The sequence below is a fragment of the Aphis gossypii genome, chromosome X (assembly GCF_020184175.1).
Source record: "Aphis gossypii isolate Hap1 chromosome X, ASM2018417v2, whole genome shotgun sequence".
Taxonomy (NCBI): Eukaryota; Metazoa; Arthropoda; class Insecta; order Hemiptera; family Aphididae; genus Aphis; species Aphis gossypii.
Window position 1 is genome coordinate 52,847,797 of NC_065533.1, and position 13,344 is coordinate 52,861,140.

Below are 13,344 nucleotides of genomic sequence, written 5' to 3' on the forward strand. Positions count from 1 at the left end.
AAAAGTCGTACAAAAAAATGCTGTGTTCCGTCCCCGTCCTAGTTCGCAATTCTGCAGTGGTGGCGCGAAGGTGCCGTTTTGCCCGCGGTTTTGCCACTCTTGGTGTGGTTGAATGTTGGTATTCCCTACCTAGTGAAACGTTCATTATTATTTGTAATTTGTGAACTTATCAGAATTTTACTATCTGTCTGATATACGAAAGCAAATGTAATTGTACTTTGGAGAGGGGGGGGGGTCAAAAGTAAACAATTCCGAGCGCTTCTTTTTTTAATATAAAGTTGAGAAAAACGGGAATATTTACGCAAAACCAGTTTTAGACAAAATCGATTTTTTTTGTTTTGTTGAAATTCAATAATAAATAACGATTAACTTAACGATAACTTTTTTCGTTGTTTTCTCATAATAAATATCAATAAAAATTGTTTTTCTTCTTCTTAAGGGCCATATGAAGAAAAAAATTGTGCTGCTTAACCAAAAAACTTGAAATGTATAAACAATTTTTTTTATAAGTGTTTTAAATTCAAATTTTGACAAAAGTTGTTAATAATAAACTTGTAAATTTACAAAAATATTGAAATTATTTTGTAGTTAAAAATATATAAAATGTTCAATTTTTGAAAATTCAATAAGTACATGGTTCCTTCTATGTAGTTTATACTGAAATTAAAAAATATAACTCTATTTTTGTAAAAACACCAAGTTCAAATATAGATAAAATAAGTTACTTAAACGAAGAAAATCGATTTTAGTTATTTTGTTGTAATTCGAAAATATGTTTTGTTCGAATAGACGACTTTTTAAAATAATCAAATCATTTTTTTACAGTTATCTATTTATACTATGACACTATGTGCCAAATCGAAAACTTCAGTGGTAAGTTAGTGTATTTACTCAAAAGTTAACCACTATAAATTATAATATAATATAAATATATGTTATTATAATAGTTTAATATTAATAATATAATAAACGCAATGATTTTGATTAAAACTAACTCAACTTAGTGTATGATAAATAGTGAAATAGGTAACTGTTATTATAATGATATAGTTCACCATAAAGTACACGTCTTAGTAATATTCTGAACTTGAGACCGTTTTTGCTCAAAATTGTTTTTCGAGTACAATAATAATTAAGAAGTCATTGAATTACTATTTATCACTTATATATTATACAGTGACTTACTCAATGATGAGGTAATATTGACATCTACAGTGATTACTTGATTTTTTCTTTTTTTTTTTAATCTGGTCTAATGCAATATTGTGCTTTAAAACAGTGGTGTGCTCACAGGGGGATGAGGATGTCATATCCCCCCTCATGAACTTTTTTTTTATGCATTTATACACTTTGTGTCTATGACAGTTCATTCCCTCATCCCTCCCCCCCCCATTGGAAAAAGCTGAGCACACCCCTGTTTTAAAAATTATACAATAGTTTACGCTGTCTCCATTTGGAAACATATTATATTGTGATAATGTATTTTAATTTTATCATCCGTGACTACGAACAAATAAACGATTTTAACAGTATATATTATAATTAATAATATAATAATATATACTTATTCCTTAATATAATTATTATTACGATTATTTTAGTTGGTAATCACTATCCGCGATCTTCATGAACTTTTTAATTCTGTTTTCGATTAAAACGGCGTGCCGATGTACCTACTACCTATTATAATATGTTGACATATTTTGCTGTAAACGTTAAGACCTTAAGATCTCATGACTCCCATTAAATTACTTACAGTATTGAGATTTTAAAAATATGTTCGAATACTTTATCAGCCAAGCCGAGTTAGAAAATATACATTTAGTTTTTAGTGCTTTTTCACATGTAAAAATTACATACCTATTGTCACAATTCATAATTTATTGTACCTACTTATACCTGGTATTTTGAAATTAGCGTTACATAATACAACCAAAATATAAAGAATTTAAACACGTTTTTAATTATAATGCCAGAGTATTTTAATTAAACGTAGGTAATTTTGTATCCTACTCGTATAATAGTTATAAGTCAATTAAATTCACATAATTTCTAATATCATCTTATGAAGGTGTTTTGCGCGATCCACTGTCTAGTTATTGAATAATATCTGTGATAAAATTGATAAAAAAAAATACGTCAGTGGCTTTCCGCGAAATATCTCCGGAGAATTGAACGATGAGCGCGTAATGTATTATTTTTTTTTAACATGGTATCTTATATGGTTTTTTTTTATGAGTAGCATATTGTTTTTGTGTTTAAGTAATCGTGAATTATATGAGCATTTCAATAAATTTTTTTGAAATAAATGGAAACGGTTTATGGAAATTTTGATTATTGATAATTGACCTTAAAAATGACATTATAATCAAGAACAAAATTTAATTTTTTTTCCTAGTTAAGTAATTGCTTAAGTTAATGTTTTAAGAAATGATAAGAAAAATATATAGATAAGTACCCATACATTACAATTATTAATACAAAAAAAAATTTATTATTTTATATTATATTTATATTTTATTTATATACCTACATTATTTTAAACGTTATTAATTATTTTTATTTTATAGCATTATTTATATTTTGATTGATAATCATAGTTCTGAATTATATTTTTCATACAAATGTATGGAATAGTTTTGTAAATTTATTTGACAAACAAAATTAGCATAATATATTGATTTATTTATAAAGAAAATATGATAAACTATTATAATTTTATGGACTAAAAACTTTTTCAATGATTTACAATACAGTAGAGAGAGATAACTTTTTTTGTTAGTTTAAATTAAGGTTATAAATTTATGTATATTATTTTCGTTGTATTTATTTGATCTATTTTATTAAAAACCATGTCCTATAATTACCTATAAAACAAATTAATTTATAAAAGTAAATAAAAGTAATTATTATTTATTTAAGTACTATTTTTATCGTCTTAGGTGAATTTATATATAATATATAATATGCATTATTTTATAAATGTACTAAGAACTATATCAAATTTTCATAGACCATGGGCCATGGTTCATGATGTGACTTTCTAAAATTATGTCAGAAACATATTTTCACCTTTGTGTTTGTAAGAAGTTTTAGGATAAACCACTATTTAAACAACATGACTGAACTTGTCGAGATCCAAAAACTTTGTCAAACGATAAAACTTAAAAGTGAAAAACCGTTTTTCTAACGTTCTAACGATTTGTAAATCCCATGACTACCTAAACTTGCATCTAATAAATGTGTCATATGCTATACGTTTATATACCTACTTATATATAGGAATTAATGAGTAGGCGAGTCGGATATTTTATTAATATTAAATAAATTGATTATAAATATGAATAAAATTCATATTATAAAACATGTGCTATGTATAATGTATAATTTATATACCAATTAATTGAATTCATATAAACATAAAATTAAAAATTAACATTTTTTAAATGTATTCATTTCTATAGTAGTAGCCAATTCCTGTCAAAATATTTTCCTGGAATTAATGAAGATCTACTTCTATACTGATTTATAGTATAAATATATTACATTTAATCTTTAAGTGAACAATTTCCATATTTATTCTATATAAGAAAAATACTAAAAGCTATTTAAACTCATTCACAGCATGCTTTTAATAAACCGAACCTTTAAACTAATACCAGGTATCCAAGTCAGTGGAGGCTTTAGGGGGGAGGGACATGCCCCCAGCTCACTCCTCAAATCTCAAAAATGAAATTTGAATTTGAACAGGAACAAGAACCTACTATGGTATTAAATGTAATATATAAATATTATTATTATGGTAAATGTTATAATATTGTATTAATATACCTACTCGATATCATTTAATTGTGAATCTTATAAGTTATTAGGTATCTTATATTTTCATAAAGTACGTACATAGTTTTCTTATAGGAGCTCTCAAGTTTTCTATTTTTAATTTGGTAGAATCGTTATCATTAAAATGTCTATAGATGTATATGTATATAAAGTAATTGATCGATTTTCAAAAAATGAGAATAGAAAATTAGATTTTGTGTTGTAATTTATACACTTATTTGTTTATTACTTTTATAATTATTAAGTCTTGAGAATTTAATAAAAAATAAAGTTTATAGTTTTATAGATGATTTTAAGTCTATAATTTTTTATATGTGTTATAATTATAGGTACCTATGTGATATTAATGCTCCCCCCGCCGAAAAAAAAAAATATATATCAAACCCTAGAGCAGCCACTGCACCAGTTTTCCCCTTTTGTTCTGAAAAATCACAAAATAATTTTCATATTTTCAAATGTAATCATAACCGAATAAAATTAAATATGAAAAAACACCAACTATAACGAATAATAAACTGATAAAAATAAGTATAAAATTCGATAATAATTAATAAATGACTCGGTTTCAAACATCTCAACAACTTGAAGAACACGGTTTATCAACGGCTTAATAAAAATACTGTCTCATACATCACGGAGTTCTAAAACTATAATTGTTTTTACACTAATTTAAAAATTTCTCATTATATTAAAACTCGATTACGGAGTCTTAATTTGGTCAGCTGCGGAAAAATCTTCAATTAGAAAACTAGATGCAGTACACGACTCGGGGCTTCGCATGTCGGCGCATACCATTCTAGTGCAATCCTACGCGCTTACAATTTATTCGATATCCCTTCATTTGATTTAAAAGAAGACTTAACTTAACTTTAAATTAAGAAGTAAAATCTACGATTACACTTTTCGTTATCGATTTAAACCAAATTTCCAAGTATTTTCAAAAATATTATAGGAGAACAATATAGAAATATTGAATGCACTCACAATGTACTCACGCCAATGCTAATTTTCTCGAGGAAAGATGCCATTAAAAAGAACACTATCTTAGGTAAAACTAAGGTCGTTTTTAAGTATTTAAAATAAAATATAAATTCTTTTGGATCTTAGGAAACTTCGATATAAAATAAATTAAAGAGCCGACCAAATAGTTATGAATGCAATTAAATCTCCGCTATTGTTATCAATGGAATTCAATTTAATTAGAGACACGCGTCACAACGTTTATAAAAAATAAATAACAGCAATCGTGGATATCTCATTTTACGTAACTCGACGAAATTAAACAAAGTATTGAAACCAATTGAACATTTCCCTTTGAAATAGACAGTCAATTTTAAGTCATTCTTACCCGCCTTAGAATAGAATAGACAAAGAAAAAATTTCTCAAACCGTTCTTAATTTGTCAAATTTTTACCACTATTATAAATTTACATATAATTCACGTCCGACTTTAAGACAAAATTAAAAATGTAATAGCATCATATTGGCGCATGTGATACCAAGGGCTTAAAAAATGAAAATAAGATTATAAGAGTAGTGGTGTAAGCAGCACCTAATAATATTGTAACAAATAATAATATATCTACTATGGGCGGCTATGGTATGCGGCAGGAAGCTTAGGCTCGTTCAAAATTTCAATTTCACGTAACGACAGCGACTCGTAATAACATAATTAATGAAATAAATATCACTGAAATGATTTACAATATTTATTTATTTTTTATTTTATTTTATATCGAAAAATTACTGGACCTCACTGAGAAAAACTCGTGTGGAGGCCCAGGGTAATTTTAGTTTACAAATAATTTTTATTGATATAGTTACATGTATTAAATTTTTATATAATGATAAATAAGGCGATTTTCATAACAATCCACATAAATAATTTCATTAACAGCGTTATTTAGTATGTTATATAGGAACAATATTAAATTTTAGTTGCGTCATTTTCATGTCGGAGCCAGTGGGAATTTTTTTTTGGAAAATGGATAGCGGCATATTAGCCATATCATTGGACATTAAGTCAAGTACCTGCGTCCCCATAAAAAAGAGAATTTTTCGGCAGCTAGTTTATGTGGGCCAGGAAAAATTACTAGACGTATATCTGGTGTTGACTCCGTGGTTTATAGAATCCAACTGTTTATGTTTTTTCAGATATATGGTGATAGTTTTCAGGTATGGGATCTTTATATTCCGATAAACAAAATTAACATCCGTCAATGTATGTAGAAATGACTAGAATGACTCGTGACGGAAAAAATATTACGAACTTACAGATAAATAAACACAATAAATCGTAACAATCGCGCGTATATACAACTATACCAGTGGTGGCAGTTACACGCCGTTGCGCTTGTACGATGCAGTATAAATATAGCCGTTTAACGTCATTGGCATGGTAAAATGCTATCGTATTTGCATATACGCACCACTATTATAATAGGTATAATAATATCTGCGCGCGATTGTGCGCATAAGCGGTGGTCATTGTGTTTCACGATACCGAAACGATCGAAACAAGGTACTTATTTTTAACAATATTTAGATAATAAAACAGCGGATATTAAAATGATTATATTATGATATTATGTGCACTTTATTATAATTGTGGTCCGCGTACAGCATCATCCGCTCATCCGGACTAGACTGTGCCCATACTATTATATAGGTAACATATTTATATATTATGTATATTGTATATAGGTATACCTTATTCCACTTAAACCTACCTACCGGTTTTGTGCATTACGTATTTTTTATAATATACAGACGCACGTTTAATAATAGTCATTAGTCCGACACGATGGTTATTTGCAGGCATAGGTAATATAGATATTGGCGAGCGACACGTTAGATTGTTTTTATGTATATTATATACGTATACAGGATGATTTGTTGAGTATAGGTGTTATAGTATTATACCCATCCTCTTTTTACCTATTAACGACGCATATTTTATTCGTTTTCGAATTTTTAGAATTTTTTAAGCGAATTTAACGATCATATTTTAAAACGTTTAGATGGTATTTTGTACACCGTCTAAGGTGAAATAAACATCTTTTTATTCTTTAAACGATGAGTGCTTAACGATCTTTTTACTGTAAGATATTAAGCAGATAATTTTTTTTTTTATTATTATTAAAATACCGAAATATGCATTCGAATTAAAATTCAAACGAGAATATTGTTATCGTATTATTAAAACGTATGTACAAAGTATTATGATACTTAACAAGTGTTTTACAAAATAATTTATGGTAATGTTTAGTCTTATATTTTAGTAGGTGCTTATTATATTTGGCTAATCACTCTGTATGTATTAAATAATATATGCACTGCAAATGCACATGCACCTTATACTGCACTGCACGCGATACGGCTCCTATATATCATTATTATACATTTACAACACTCGTCCTGCCTATTTTCATGGTACTTTTACAACAATTTATTATGTATAATTACGTAAATATCATTTGTTAACACGATAACTGTATATTATCATGCGGTCATCGCGATTGCATGCATAGATAGCGATAATTCGAAGTGTTTATTGTTGAAATCGACAACTGAATTAAATTTTTCTAGTTGTAAAACGGATTTTCTAGCTCCTATGATTAATCGCTAATTTTTAAATTCCTCAGAAGACTTTTAATACGACCGTCCTTTATTAATTAATAATTACAAACGATTAATATCTTTAAAACTCTGAAATTGTACTGTTGTGTTTATTTGGGAAGAATAAGTGCAGAATAGTTTATCGTTGCCTTCTATACTCTAAAATTCGTGAGATGTTGTTTAACGTAATATTATTTCATATTATACAATATACACTCAAATCTGACTAAAATAAGTTGCATAAATACGTATATTTAATAATTAATTTTATACGGTGATATTACACTATGGTTTAAAGCAAAAGTTTTAAATTTATATGAACGGATTCATTTAACCGGAAATAATTTTGAACAGGTAATACGCAATAAAATTATTCTCAATACTTTTTGTTTATGGACTAAAACTGCGACTAAAATTTGTAGCTACGCAGTTAAAAACGCATATAATCAACGGATCGTCTTTAAATCATCGTGTTCATATTTTTTTTATTATATATATATCATAAACGTTATAAATATTTTATACATAATATATGTATACAATAAAAATAGGTATACAAGTATGGTATTAAATATATATATATTTTATTTATAACTGAAATTTGAGAGGAATTTGTAGTAATATTTTTATAAAGTAAGCATTACGTTTTAGTAACGTTTACAATACGTTACAATGATCGATTGTAAATATTATTTGAACGTAAATCATAAAATAATAAAGACTGCAATGGAACAATGCTAAATGTACGGTGAATGTTAGAGTATTGGGAGGGTGGAGTTAAGCGCGGGAATTTCAATATTAATGGGTTTTATGTTATGTCCTGACTGTTCCGTGATAAAGGTGTGACAAAAAAAAAAAAAACATTGGGTTGCAGGTGTGTGCGGTGTCTAGACGACTGCGGGAATAAATTGATCTGGAGAAAAACTAAAAGTGTAAGAAAAGTAATCGAAAAAACATAAATAAATACAATGATTAATTTTTAAATAGTTATATGTACATATTATTATAAAAATAGATAGGTACACTGTATAGTGAAAATTACGAATAAATACATCAAAAATAATAATATACCTATAAAATTAATAAATAATAATAATAATAATAATAAAATTTAAGGGACAATAATTTGAAACTATAGTTGTTTTTTAATTTTTATTGTACTTTATTACAGGGGCCAGGTTATCCGTAGTGCTTAGAAACGTTTTTATAAATATTAACACTAAATTGCGACCATAAATATCATAAGATATGACGTAATAATATGAATTTTTTATGAATTAAAAAGTTTCCCAAGTTATCTTTAATAATTTAAATTAGCTAGGCACTTGAAAATTATTTGTTCTGAGAAATCGTGAAAACGCTAGTTAAGTATGTATTATACAAACAGCACATAAAGATAATTGAAAACGCCAATTTGTGGGATATGATTAAAAAATGATAAAAACAAGTTATTATGCGATACTGTTACGTGTTACGAGTATAATGAGTGATAGTCGGTAAAGATTAAGGAAAAATTTTATTTTTACCTAATGAAAAATTCATAAGTCATAAAATTAATTATTATAAAGTTTTGCTTTTGTGTTTCTTAAAAAATTGAGGTGTTCAATAATTAATTCAAGCAAATCAAAAAAATTGTCATTATTACCGCTGTGTTATTACCTACTATAATAAGTAATGGTATAAAGTTTATAATATATTTTGTAATATTATAATTTTATATGTTTATACTATGAAGTATAAACTATAATCACCAGTCATTAACATTGTTGAACTTATTTAACTAGCTCGATAAAAACAATTAACGAAAATTCAACCATTAAACGAAATTGGATAATCTAAAGCACCCGCAAGATGGGGCGGAGGTGGAATGGATCATGATTTTTCCACGAACTTTGAAACTTTGATTTACCAATGATTTGTAAATATTAATTTTTTTTTTTTTTATTAAATAAAATCAATGTTTAATAAATAATAATTTAATGTAAATAATAGTAAAGAAAAACGTGTAATTAAAATAAATATAATAATATCTTCGATATTTTAATAAATTTATAGTAAATTATACACACAATACGGAAATTTATATACATAGGTACATATATTATACTAGCTGATCCGGCAATGCTTTGAAATGGCCAGTATATGCATTGTAACTCCCACCATTCCCTTCACTAGATATTCAACCATAGAAACAATTTTACTGACACTCTTGTGGACAATTAATTTTGTTTTTGTGACCAATTGTTAAGAATGTGAACCTCATAGTACGCGAGCCTATAAATAATAATATAACGATACATTATAATAGGCACATGATCTGTGACAGTTCAAAAAAGTTACAGAAGTTCTAGGATTTATGTGGCCCAGGAATGCGTTGCTTGGTTAATCCGAAAACGATCACTTCATTTGCTATGAAATGAAACAGATATATTGTTAATAGTAATATGTGAAATATGGAGACTGCTAATCTATAAACGTTCAAATTGTGAATAATGTAGGTCTATTAAAAACGATCTCGTAAATCATAATCATTCGAGACGAAATGCTGTGGTTGCAAAAGTATAATGTATAATAAGAATACGTGTATTCTTTATTTTTCTTTATATCTCATTCAAACAAACATATTTATTATATTATTTATATTGATAATTTTACATATTTTAACCAACAACGCGTCGCTCTGTGTAATTTATCTTTATTATTATTGTAAAGCATAATAAAACTCAATTACACGTGTATCAATAAAATATTTTAAGCATCATTGTTAATCGGGTTAAGTATATAATGGTAGCTAGTGTACACGTCGATAAATACAAGAATGTATCGTTAACGACTATTTCATTATTATAATATCTCTACCATATGTGGTCAAAAGGGAATGATTGAAAATGCAATTATATTTTACAAGTATACAGCAACTGAAATTATTTGCATTCTGTAACGTCAATATTAAGTTTATGTATGAGATGTATGAGTTATGCTAAATATATGATTTCATTGTATTATGTGTACTTTTGGGCGGAACTGAACGAAGAAAAGGAAATGATGACATATTTTTTTAATAAATCACTGTAAAAAAAAAAAAAAGATAAAAAAAATAACGTAAAATTTTGCACAAACGACATGCGTATATTTTTTTTTTTTTTTTAGCATAATATAATATATTAATTATACCGATGTCGAGTTTAATAAAAAGAACTGATAAATCATTAGAATATAAAGGACCATTCATGAGCCATTTATTCATTAAATGTTTAGTGATTGTCCACGTTTATGCGACTCGGCATGAGTGATTTAAACTACAATCAATATAGCTCGGTACATTCGGTTGACAAATAAATCATTTAAAATAATTGTTATAAGAATACATATTTAAAATTTCGTCTGAGTATTTACAACTCTTTTTGTTTTCATATTTTTCTTTAATGATGACCTTTATAATTTCAATTTTACAATTTGAATCAAGTTAAAATTATTATTTCGTATCATAAGCCGCGAGTATCGAAAATCATTATTTAGAAGTGGTTTTAGATTGAAGATCAAAGACATCTACCAATATGTCTAGATTTTCACATATCCACTTATTTATATAAAAAACGATCTATATTATGTTATTTTCGTAGACTGGGAACTTCAAAGTCGTTTAGTCTAAGAAGTGATTTTTTAGGAGTACCATATTATAAATTATCAATTGGCTATATTAAGTGTATAACTATGGCAAAAAAGCCATGGTGGAATGTGTCTATCTATAAAAAGTAGGAGAGAAGAAACACATTTACAGACTGTAGTCCGAGATATTAATCATAGTGTTTACCTAACCTAGGGTATTACTTTTCGGCGCTGCAGTTTCGGCGATTAAGTATAAATACGTGTTATATAGTGAAAATTATTTTTAGTAAAAATGATGAAGGCATGATAAAATATTAAGTTAGTTTAATAAGTATTTTACATTAAATTTATAAAATTCAACTTTAACGACATTGGCGACTATAAAAATAGTATAATAATAGTACATAGATATTATAAATATTATGGTCGAGTATGTTAGATTAAAATAAGTTTTCTTATTTTTTGATTTCTAAACACTTGTATCCAATCAATAAAATAAACATTTTATCGACAATATTTTGACTTGTTTACTTATATATTCTGAATTGTATCTCTAATATTAACTGTATCTAATTTATCCCCTACCCATATAAATTGGAGTAATTGGACTGATGTTCGTTCTACAAGTTTTGATACTATAATAAGTGTATAATTTAGTATGTAATGTTATGTTATCAATATTATTTTATATCTATAAATAGTTGACTATAAGCTATATATTATTTTTATATTCAAAATAATTTTTATGCATGTAATTTGTCATTATCGCCGAAAATGTCCATGCTCACCTAACCTAATAAGTACTTAAAATTGTATTTTATAAATCTAAAATCATAATAATATCTTAAAAAGTAAGGTAACTACTGACTGTATATTGTATATATTTTTATCTACACACAGTATCGTTATTAATTACATACCTACTTTACAGATAATGTAATAATATCAATCTATGTACCTATGTGTTTTAATGAGTATCTGTATAACATATTCGTGACAGATAAATTATCGACGTATTCACAGATTATAGAATTCATTCAATTTGATTAAAATTTAGTACACTTGTCCGATTGATCAAATACTCTTTATCAGTTTTAAATGTTGTTATTTTCTGCGTACTCGTGATATCCTCACTAGAAAATCGATTTATAAGACAAGTATGAAGTGTTTACACAACTGTAGATAAATAATGACCATAACAAAAAAAAAAAAAATACACTCTTTTCTCTCTCCGATTACTATACCTAGCTGTTAATTATAATTTACAATAATACAAAGAAAAAACCTGAAAGTTCCACAAAATATAAAATTATAAAACCTTTCATGAAATATTTCAATAAACATAAAAAAAAACTTTTTGAATTCATATTACTATGATTTTATGAACCTAATTATTTTAGTTTAATGAAACGTAAAATATAAACTACTGGTAAGTTACCCAATATAAATTAAACCATTACAATGTTATGCTAACAAACAAATATCTGATATTTGAATTTTTTATTAAAAATACCGGTTTATGATATAATTAGATCAAGTAGAATCATTGAAAAATGGCAATCATTCTTTATAATATAATATTTTAGTATATAGGTACTATATTGTTTCTTATTACTGTAGTGGTTTTGACAATTACTCATTAAGTCAGCTAAATTTTTAAATTAAGAAATACTATTTTTTTATTTTTTGTAAAAAAAAAATTTAATATTATTTAAGAATAAAACACAATTATGTCTCATGTTATTGCAATATGGATTCTAAATCATAAACAGTGTCAATTTTTTAAAAATATATAAATTAAAAACAATGATACTTGGCTTTTCATCAATACAGAAAAAAATTATATTTTTTAAATTGTTTTTATGGAATATTTTAAATTTCATTTTATACGTAAATAGTTAATATTTATAGCATCAACATCGAAATTACATTCCTTGGTTCGTCGCTCTGGCAAGTTATAATATTTATCGATACGACGGCGTATGTGTGCGTAAAAATAAATCAATAAATTTTTTTAAGCTTACTAACACGTACAATACCTACATATTATATTATAATAAAGGTATATTAACATAATATTATTATATTACTTTATATACCTACGAACAAGTTTTATCCGCACATACTCATGTAGAAAATATTACGGATGTTCTTGTATCGTGTAGTCAACTTTCCGTACGCATTATATTATAGATAATCGTACAATAAAATTTCAACCAAGGACACGAATTTTACCAGAAATATTATTCTAAGGTATATATCATATTGAGTGATAAC

The 13,344-nt window shown here is 26.4% G+C and overlaps 1 protein-coding gene across 3 annotated transcripts in view; it reads right to left on the bottom strand.

Annotated features, from left to right (window-relative positions):
* Positions 1-13,344, bottom strand: part of LOC114130965 (nuclear receptor subfamily 4 group A member 2-like) — a 73,197-nt gene that overhangs the window by 45,189 nt on the left and 14,664 nt on the right. The gene's annotated exons all lie outside the window — the stretch shown is intronic.